This window comes from Syzygium oleosum, unplaced genomic scaffold, assembly GCF_021117445.2.
Source record: "Syzygium oleosum isolate NSW1041296 unplaced genomic scaffold, Sole_v2.1 Sole_v2.08, whole genome shotgun sequence".
NCBI classification, from domain to species: domain Eukaryota; kingdom Viridiplantae; phylum Streptophyta; class Magnoliopsida; order Myrtales; family Myrtaceae; genus Syzygium; species Syzygium oleosum.
The window spans coordinates 726,941-737,912 of record NW_026607492.1 but is presented as its reverse complement, the minus strand read 5'-3'; positions in this window follow the sequence as shown (position 1 = coordinate 737,912).

Sequence of the window (10,972 nt, the reverse complement as noted above, 5' to 3'; positions counted from 1 at the left end):
TTAAACCAAGTCACGATCAAGAATAAGTATCCGCTTCCAAGGATCGATGACTTATTTGATCAGCTGCAAGGGGCGTCAATATTCTCCAAGATCGATTTAAGGTCAGGGTATCATCAATTGCGGATTAAGGAGGAAGATATTCCTAAGACGGCTTTTCGAACTCGATATGGACATTACGAGTTCTTAGTTATGCCTTTTGGTTTAACTAATGCACCAGCCGCATTCATGGATTTAATGAATAGAGTATTTAAGCCGTTTTTGGATCAATTCGTAATAGTATTCATCGATGATATCCTTATATACTCAAAGGAACGAGAGGAGCATGAGCAACATCTAAGACTTGTGCTTCAAACACTTCGCAAACACAAGTTATATGCGAAATTTAGCAAGTGTGAATTCTGGTTGGATCGTGTGGTATTTCTGGGTCATGTAGTAACCGGTGAAGGAATATCGGTGGACCCATCGAAGGTTGAGTCAGTAATAAATTGGCCAAGACCGACAACAATAACAGAGATTCGAAGTTTCTTGGGTCTAGCTGGATATTATCGAAGATTTGTCGAAGGATTTTCTCGCCTTGCGGCTCCATTGACTAAATTGACACGGAAGGAAGTGAAGTTTGAATGGTCAGTAGAATGTGAGCAAAGTTTTCAAGAACTCAAAAGAAGATTGACTACGGCTCCAATATTGACAATACTAGCAGGATCCGGAGGTTTCGTAATTTATAGTGATGCATCTTACAAGGGGCTTGGTTGTGTTTTGATGCAACATGGAAGAGTAGTTGCCTATGCGTCAAGACAGTTGAAATCATATGAGCTAAATTATCCGACCCATGACTTAGAACTTGCCGCAATTGTTTTTGCTTTGAAGATATGGAGACATTATCTATATGGGGAGAAGTTCGAAATTTATACAGACCACAAGAGTCTGAAATACCTATTCTCTCAAAAAGAATTGAATATGAGACAAAGACGTTGGATAGAGTTGTTAAAGGATTATGATTGCGAAATCTTATATCATCCCGGAAAGGCAAATAAAGTCGCGGATGCTCTTAGCCGAAAGTCAACTCAAATGGTTGCCCAGATGATGATTAAGGAATGGACCTTGCTTGAAGCGGCTAGAGATTCTGAATTTAGATTTGATATGAGTAGTCTTTCAAATGTAATAGCTACTCTTAGAATTGAACCTGAGATTGTGCAAAGAATCAAGATCCTATCACAAACAGATCTTGAGATTTCAAAAGTCAGGGAAGAGACTTTAGAAGGGAAAAGGCCAGACTTTCAGGTATCAGAAGATGGAGTTCTAAAATTTCATGGACGACTTTGTGTGCCTAATGACATTGATTTAAGGAATGAAATTTTGTTAGAAGCACATCGAAGCAATTACAGTGTGCATCCAGGAAGCACGAAAATGTATCAAAACCTCCGTCACCATTTTTGGTGGAATGGAATGAAGATGGATATTGCTAAACATGTCTCGAGATGTTTGACATGCCCGGCAAGTGAAAGCGAACATAAATAAACCGGGTGGAATGTTGAAACCGTTAGAAATACGAGTGGAAATGGGAGCATGTGACGATGGACTTTGTTCAAGGATTGCCAAGGACATCGACGGGCCACAATTCCATCTGGGTGATAGTGGATCGTCTAACGAAATCTGCTCATTTCCTTGCGGTGCGAATAGACTATACATTGGACAAATATCTTTGAGCTGTATGTCCAACAAATAGTTCGATTGCATGGAGTACTGTAACTATCACGTCGAGATCGAGATCCAAGGTTCACTGCGAACTTTTGGCGAAGTCTTCAACCGCATTGGGAACTAAACTCCAATATAATCTTGCTTTTCATCCCCAAACGATGGTCAATCGAGCGAACTATCCAGGCGTTGGAAGATATCTTTGCGAGCTTGTATAATTGACTTTAAAGGCGGTTGGAATGAACATTTGCATTTGGTGGAGTTCGCTTACAATAATAGTTTTCAACAAAGTATCGGCATGGCTCCTTTCGAAGCATTGTATGGGAGAGCACACGAACTCCTATCTGTTGGAGTGAAGTTGGCGAAAGGAAATTAACGGGACCGGAGTTAGTACGAATCACTTCAGACACTGTAAAAGTGATTCGGGATCGGCTTAAAACTGCTCAAAGTCGACAAAAGAGTTATGCAGATAAACGTAGAAGACCATTGGAATTCAATGTTGGTGACCATGTATTCTTAAAGGTGTCGCCGATGAAAGGTGTTTCACGATTTGGAAAGAAAGGCAAGCTAAGTCCAAGGTTTATAGGGCCTTTTGAAATTCTTGAAAAGATTGGTGACTTGGCCTATAGATTGGCATTGCCACCCAGACTTTCCAATATTCATGATGTTTTCCATGTATCTATGTTGAGAAAATATGAATCGGACCCTACTCATGTATTGGATTTTGAGACGATCGAGGTAGACGAAAGAGTAACCTATGTGGAGAAACCAGTACGGATCTTGGATAGAAGAGAACAAGTTTTGAGAAATAAGACCATTCCGTTGGTCAAGGTCTTGTGGCAATATCATGACATGGAAGAAGCAACATGGGAGAGCGAAGAGGACATGCGAAACAAATATCCACATCTTTTTGAATGATCAGGTAATTCTGAATTTCGAGGACGAAATTTCTTTAGGGGGGAAGAGTTGTGACATCCGGAAATTTCGTAATCATATGTTTGTGACGTTAGAAATTTCTATGTTTGAAAATGATACTTAGATTTAAAGCTAAGTATTATTTTCGAGTTAGTATTCGTGTGGACGCGTAGGAATTTTCGTTGGATCGTATTTCGCGAAGCGCGGATTCGGAAACGTAATCGTACCGAGTCCGACGTGTTTCATATTTAGACGTTGTCGTGTGCGTTAATCGTAGTGCGGTATTAATTAGATTACCGTCGTCTTGGTAATTAGTGGGCATTATTATTATTATTATTGTTTTATCTTAGTTAAGTAAGGTTATTGCCGTAAGAAAAAGAGGGAAGAAATCTGCTCAAAAATATCCTCTGGACTCTTATTTCCCTCACGTGGCTGTTGAAGAAGAGTTGACCGAATGCCATTTGTCCCCTTGGGCTAGACACCTAAGCCTTGGGTAATCATTTCCCTTGGCCAATACTCCTACGATTAAGCTGCTGATTTCTTCCACCTGGCCTTGATGAAGAGATAAGATGCCACCTGTGAATACAATGAATTTACCCACCCCTTCGAATACCTCTCCGTTTTCACTTTCGCCTGGGTAATTACCGAAGATCATTTTCACCCAAACCCATACTCTCTCCTTCACTTTCTACTCTCGCCATCACCGATCCAAAATTTCCGGAAGAGTTTTAACCTTTAGGGTGTTCAGATTCTGTTCAAGGTAAGTGAAAATTCTAGGTTTAAGCTAAGTAAATCTACTTGGCACTTGCAACTTGGTTGCTTGAGAAAGGTTATTTTGAGGTGCAATAGTGAGGTTGTGATGATGGTTGAATCTGTTTTCTTGGTTACTGTGCAAGTTCAAATGGATGTGATTTGTTTCCTTAAAGTATGGCGATAATATCGGCAAGCGGAACGATTAAATCGGAATGAGTAAGTGTAAATTTTGAGGTGATTGTTGGATTCTTACTATTGGTTTATGTATGTTTAAAAAGGGTAGAAAATCGTTTTACTCAAAGTGATGATTATGTTTATTGTGATACTCAAAGTGCTGATGATGTTTATTTGATTCTCCAAGGGATGTTTTTTGTTTATTTTTGAAACTGGGCAGATTTTTAATCCTCAAAATTTGGTTTTGTGTACCTTGAAACTACTAAGACTTTGTTATCAAAATCGGTTACGTGTACTTTTGAACCCGCTCGGACTTTGCTATCAAAATCCGGTTCTGTCCACTTTTGAAAAATATTCGATTTTACTTTGAGACTTTAACTTCATACTTTACCTTCGGACTTTACTTTCGGACTTTACCTTCGATTTAACATCCGGACTTTGCGATTCGGACTCTACTTTTAAAATTGCTTAGACTTTCTTTGCTCAGATTTTACCGTTCATACTTACTAATCGAGTTTTACTTCGTTCATCGGATTTTCTTGTTGGTTACTATTCAGATTTTCTTGTTCATAATTACTTGTTTAGAGTTCTTGTTCGAGACTTACTTATAAAGCGATTCGAGACTTTATTGTTCGAACCTACTTTTGAGTCTGAATTAGGTTCTGAGTCTGAATTTACTTCTGAGTCTGAACCCGCCTCTGAGTCTGAATTTACTTTTGAGTCTGAATTAGGTTCTGAGTCTGAATTTACTTCTGAGTCTGAATCCGCTTCTGAGTCTGAATCTGTTCCTGAGTCTGAACTTGCTTCTGATGACTCGAATTTGCTTCTGAACCCCAAATTGCTTATGAGCTGAGTTGCTACTGAGTTTGAAATGTATTGTTTCATGTTTAAATTGCTCGGATGATGAATTTCATGGCTTTAAAGTACAAAAACCGTGATGGCTCGGTATGGGACGGGCCAAAGCGGACTTTTGCATACAAATACTTGGTTGTCATGACTTGCATGGGAATAATATTAATTCCGTCGCCCATTTAGTGGTGTGTGATGATGCCCCGTGTGTCGGGATGCCCCGTTGGTCGGGATGCCCCGGGGAGTGTTTCGGGATGCCTCGGGAGTCGAGATGCCTCGTTGGTCGGGATGCCCCGGGTGTGTGCCGGGATGCCTCGGAGTTGGGATGCCCCGTTGGTCGGGATGCCCAGGAGTGTTCGGGAGGATGAAGTAATGAATCTAATCGAATGAGCATAAATGTTTTACATCATGCTTGCGGTAAGTGAAAATATCATGGTATGTTGCATTATTCGGATTTTGCGGCACATCCAGGACGGAAAAGGTATAACTTGCATTCAAGTTCTATGCGTATCGTTTGCTATGCATGCGTATGTGTTCGAGCCGAGGGTAGTGGTAAGTCGATTTTCCTAACTTAAAACTAGAGATTTCATTTGCTGGGCTTCGGCTCATTCCATCATTTTTTCAGATATGTAGGATGGATGTTCCACAGCCCCTACGTTTTGGAGTTCCTGTTCATTTTGATGCTGTTTATGAGGATGTGTTTGCGCCGGAGCTTGACGCCTGTATATACTAAGTGTAGTTCTACGATATGGGTTGATGTGGGGCTTCCGGAATGGGTTTCTTATCTTTTTGTTGCTTGGTATTTCAACTTGGAGGGCGAGTTGATTGGCCCGTTGAGGGGCTTTGACCTAGACGATGGTGGTTCCGCAGCGGAGGGTGAAGTGATCGACCCGTGACAGCTTCGGACTTTAGGCGAGACTTTTGGATGAAGGTTCTAGTTGGAGATAGGCAACCCTGACCTACCCAGATTTTTGTTTTTGTACTTGTTTAATGCTTTGTCTGAGTTGTAAATCGACAAGGGTTTATTAATGAGAAGAAAAAAATATTTTGACTAAATTTATGTGATATTCATGTCTAGAGCTTTGTTTTCTGCTGGTCAATTTATTAATAATACTAATTGGTACGTGTCGCGCGTGACGTTCTGGGGCGTCACAGGTACGATGGCAGGACACCAAAAGTAGTCACTTTTGTCGAGACCTGAGGAAATGTCGATACATAAATCAGTCCAGAATATAAAAGAAGCGTTTTTGCATGGATGTGGAACTAGGTGTAAAATAACAGGAGGGTTAACAAAAATACGTTTCAGGATGAACATAAATGTTCTTACATATGAATATGAGTGAAATTATGAAAAACCAAGATTATGAAGCAAGCTTACCCCCGATTATGAGAATTTTAACTAGAAAGTCTGGAGAAAATCATCATCATCATCATCATCAGCATTCTCGGCATCAATGTGTTGGTCATCATTGTGCCCATCACCTATTGGATTGGCTGGAGGTACAGGAGGATCGTCATAGCGATTGAGGTTAAGGTATCGCATAACGAGTCTCATTTGTTGTTCCAAGTTATTTATTTGTTCGTCCTTCTGAACAAGTAAATTATTCAGACGATGCACTTCTTGGGTCAATTGGTCATCTTGTCGTGACTTCCTTCGACCGATCGCAGTGGATGATGAACTTCCGGGATTATTCGGCATGTACATCCTTGACAACGATCCCATCCCAAATATTTTCCCTTTTTCACCCCACCCGTTGCCTCCATCCATAATGCCATATTATCAACTGATGGCCCGGACTCAGGACAATCATCACTACCACTAGCACTGCTCATTAAAAGTTCATCATATTTTTCCTACATTAACAATGTAGATGAAAATAAAATCACTATATATATATCTATATCTACCATAAATATTGAAAGCATTCACGGTTTTCATTATAGTTTACATATAAGCCAAAGTATAACCTTACATACCTTAACAGCTTTTGCTCGATCGCCAGTCCATGTCTTATCTTTCTTTTGAAATGTGCGTTCAAATGTAGCTGCAAATGTCGGTTCCGTCCCCAATTCTTGTGCCTACAAAATGTAAACATGAGTAATTGAATTAAATTAACTTATAACTCATTTAACAGACTTACCAGTCATTTGCGATGCTCCGCAATGTTGATAGAGCCCCCAGCATATGTGGCTGACCCATCACTAGAACTAGAAGATCGATTCTTCTTATTCTGCTCACAGATTTGCCGACTTTGTTCAGATGCCCAAAATCTGTTAATTGCCGCCCAATTGTCAGCTGTAAAGAAAGACGGCTTCACTTGCTTGATCTTCGCTCTATTCATGACATTTAGCATAAAATCACCGTTTTTCTTATCGAAAATTCTTCTCACTTCATTGTCTTCTGCTTCCTCCGACTTGAACTTCCGCTGCAATGAATAAAAACACAAATTGAAAGTTATTATGATGATCACATATCCATAACCATGCACCAGACAAATATAGACAGATTTTGTAAAGTTCATGTCGGGGAAAATATCTGGTCCTTTAGGTATCGAAAACTACATAGTTGTTCTGGTCCCTTTACATCATTCTTGACCATCAATATACTACACCAAACTTAATTGGTGAGAAAATAAAATATGTAAAACTTATCTTGAACTCATTCCACCACATTTCTTTCACTTCTTGTGGAACACTTCTGTAAGTAATATACTCTCCCATCCAAAAGTTTCTTACTATTTTGTTCAATTCCCTCACAACGTAAGGAGCATCCGTGAATCGCAATCATACGGATATTGTGCAACATCGACAATTCGAGTTGACATCAATATCTAAAGCCCTAAATATTACATATACTAAAATAAAAATGAAGTACTTACGAATCTCCAAATGGGCATATGAAGAATCGGTTATCTTCTTGACCTGTGTTTCCGTCAATATTCGATTGTTCCGCCGAATAATGGGGTGGAACGGAAGGAGAGGGAGCTAAAGGAGATTGAACTGGAGGAGATTCAGTATGCATGTGGCCAAGTCCCGTAACATGTTGTTGAGTGTTGGAGGAAGGGCCAACGTGTCCATATTGTGATGGACCATATTGTGGTTGAGGGTTAGATGACGGGACAAGGGAAGAGGAAAGGGCCGAGGACGAGGACGAGGAAGAGGCTTGTCTTCTATACGAATGACCTCCACGTTTATACTGACAAGTAGGAAGGTTATGCGAATATGTAAAGAACTATTGACACGTATTACGGACACATAATGATGTACATGACGAAGCTTACCATTTTGATGGAAAGACTGAGAAAATGTTTCCTTGAAATGAGCCAATGTCGAGTGCTTATGACGTGCAATTTCCTACAAACAAATATACTATGAATCCCATTCATTTTGATATAAAACACCAATATATGAGCACGATATGGGTGGCCACAGGTATCAAACATCACTATATGAATCACATTCATTTTGAATAATTTTTTTTGACCACGTACAAAAATTTAAATTTCACTGAAAGTGGGTGGCCACAGGTATTCTAAGTCATTCTGTAAATTTTGTAAGAGAAAAATTGTTATTATTGTTAAATTTTTTTTGGGACCTAAAAAAAAAATTTCACTAAAAGTTGGTGGCCACCGATATTCTAAGACATTCTGTAAAGTTTTGAAATTTAAAAAATTTTAGAATTTTTAAATTATTATTTTTTAATATAAAAATTTTTCCGTGAAATAAAAAAAATTTCCATACTAAAATTGGGTGGCCACAGGTAGTCTAAGCTATTAGGTAAAGTTTCCAAAATTTTTGTCCTTCTTTATTTTAATAATTTTTAGGGCACGTTAAAAAAATTAAATATAACTAAAAGTGGGTGGCCACAGGTATTATAAGCCATTCCGTGAAGTTTTGAAAATTTTTAAATTCTAATTTTTTTTGGCCACCTAAAAAAATTTAAATTTCACTGCAAGTTGATGGCCACATGTTTTCTAGGCAATTCTATGCAGTTTTGAAATTTTATATTTTTTTAATTTTTTTTTTTTCACCCAAAAAAATAAAAATTTCCCTCACAATGGGTGACCACATTTATTTTAAGCCATTTTATACGGTTATGAAAATTTTTAATATTTTAATATTTTTTGTCCCGGAACGTTAAAAAATCTAAATTTCACTAAAAATGGGTGGTCACTATTAATTTTTGCCATTTTGTGATATTATGAAATTTTAGTTTTTTAAAAATTTTAAAAAACTTTTACGGTCAAATTTCATATTTGTTGCCAACATATACCGTTTTTTTAATTTTCCGTAATTTTTCATGATTTTTTATAGAATTGTTCAATTTTCAAGCATTTTCTGTGAAAACGCTTAATCAATTACCCTATCGTCATTTAACGCTTAATCATCCACATAATAGACAAATTAACCAGTCGATCATCAATCAAAGCCACATGCAATCCTGAAATCGACCCGTAACTTAGCCAACGGAAAGTGATCCTAAATAATCCCTAAACAAGTCCGACTAATTACCTAATTATACTAACTAGGGTTTAGGGAGTTGCTTACTTGGTTCAAGGACAACAAAAACCGGCTGATCGAAAAGTAGCAGTCCTGGCGCGGGCGTGGGCCCAAATGGTGACTAGTCGGCCAGGTGCTCGGTCACGACCGAGCGAACGACGGCGGAGCTTCGCGGCGACGGCATCGGTCGGCTAGCGAGCGGCCAGCATCCGGGCGGCGGCTCGGCGGCGGGCGGCAGCGGCGGTGAGCCCATGGGCATCTTCCGGCGAGGGCGACAACGGGCGGGGCAGCTCGGCGGGAGCCTTGGCCCGGTGATGGTGGGCGCGACGGCGGCGGTTGCATGGGCCGACGGCGTGGGGCGGCTCTGGCGCGGGCGAGCGAGGCGCGAGGGCCGGGACGCGGCAATGGCCGGTCTGGCTGGTCGATGGCGGCGAGGCTTCGGGCCGCTGCTCGACGCTGTCGAGGGCGGCGAGGCGGGCGGGGCGAGGCGCGACCGGCGGGGCGGGTGACGGGCGGGGCTGCGAAAGGGCTGGCCCGCGACCCTTGGATGACGGGGAGAGGCGACGGCGACGGGCGACGGGCGACGGGGCCGCGGGGCGGCCGCGAGGCTGGGCGGCCGAGGGCGACAAGGGCGAGGGTGCAACCGGCGCGGGGGGTGGGCGACGACGCGGGGTCTGCGGGGCGGGCGGGCCCCCGACCGCCGATGGGCGGGGCCTGCGGGCGATCGGCGACGGGCGGGGAGCTACGGGGCGGTTGCGAGGCTGGGCGGCGACGGCGACGACTGCGACGGCGCGGGGGAGCTGCGCAGATCGGGCTTGGGCGGCATCGGGGAAGGGGGGGAGGAGGAGGGGGTAATAATGTCGCAAATTTGCGACGTAAAAAAAATTCCATTGCAAATTTGCGATAGAAATAAAAATCCGTCGCAAATTTCAAGCGGTAAAAATTCCCTCGCAAAATTTGCCACGGACCAGTATAGGCCGTCGCAAATTTGCGATGGACAGGTTGAGTTCGTCGCAAATTTGCGACGGATTAAATTATGTCCGTCGCAAATTTTCGACCGACAAAAAATTTTCGACGGAAATAAAAATCTATCGCAAATTTGCGACGTAAAAAAAAATCCGTGGCAAATTTGCCATGGATTAAATTATCCGTCGCAAATTTCGAACGGTAAAAATTGCCTCGCAAAATTTGCGACGGACCACTATAGTCCTTCGCAAATTTGCGACGGACAGGTTGAGTCCGTCGCAAATTTTCGACCAACAAAAAATTTCCGACGGAAATAAAAATCCGTCGCAAATTTGCGACGGACTATACTGGTCCGTCGCAAATATGGACATACTACATGATCGTTGTAAATTTGTGACGTCTTTTTTTCGGTAAAAAATTTAGCATCTCATTTATTTGGGTCCTAAATTTGCTACGTCTTTTTTTTCAGTCCAAAATTTTGGCATCTCAAATTTTGCAATGGAAATTAGAATATCGGAAATGTTAGGGCACGTTAATAATATTTGACTTGTCGGCATTTAGGGACAAAATTTCGGACGATCAATTAAAATAAAAAGAATAATCGACAATAACAATAATAAAAAAGCACAATAACAATAATAACAAGAACAATAATGATAACAACCAAAATAGCACTTGTAGCATTAATAATTATACATCTGTAGTGTTTTGTGACAAAAATTTTAATCTTTATCTTCGTCTTCGTCTTCGTCTTCGTCATCTGTCTGAAAATCAGATTCTGAACATTCTTGTACATTTAATTCGCAAATTTCAATTGGATCCACATCTATCATTGCTCCACACGGATCTCGTAAAGTTGGTATGTTATATTCCTCAATTTCAACCGTGTTACACACTTTCTCTTGTTGGTAGGCTCTATCCTTCCAGTGTTCCTCGATTTTCCTCCGTGCTTTGATTTTACATACAGCCCATCAATCAGCTTTGTCACGTTTCAAACTAGGATATGATGCATAACATACTTGAATTGCTTGTTGTGCCAAGACAAATGGTTCATACTTCATATACCTTTTCTTGTGATTTATTTCAACCAAATTCAACTTCGTATGCACCTTCATTCCTT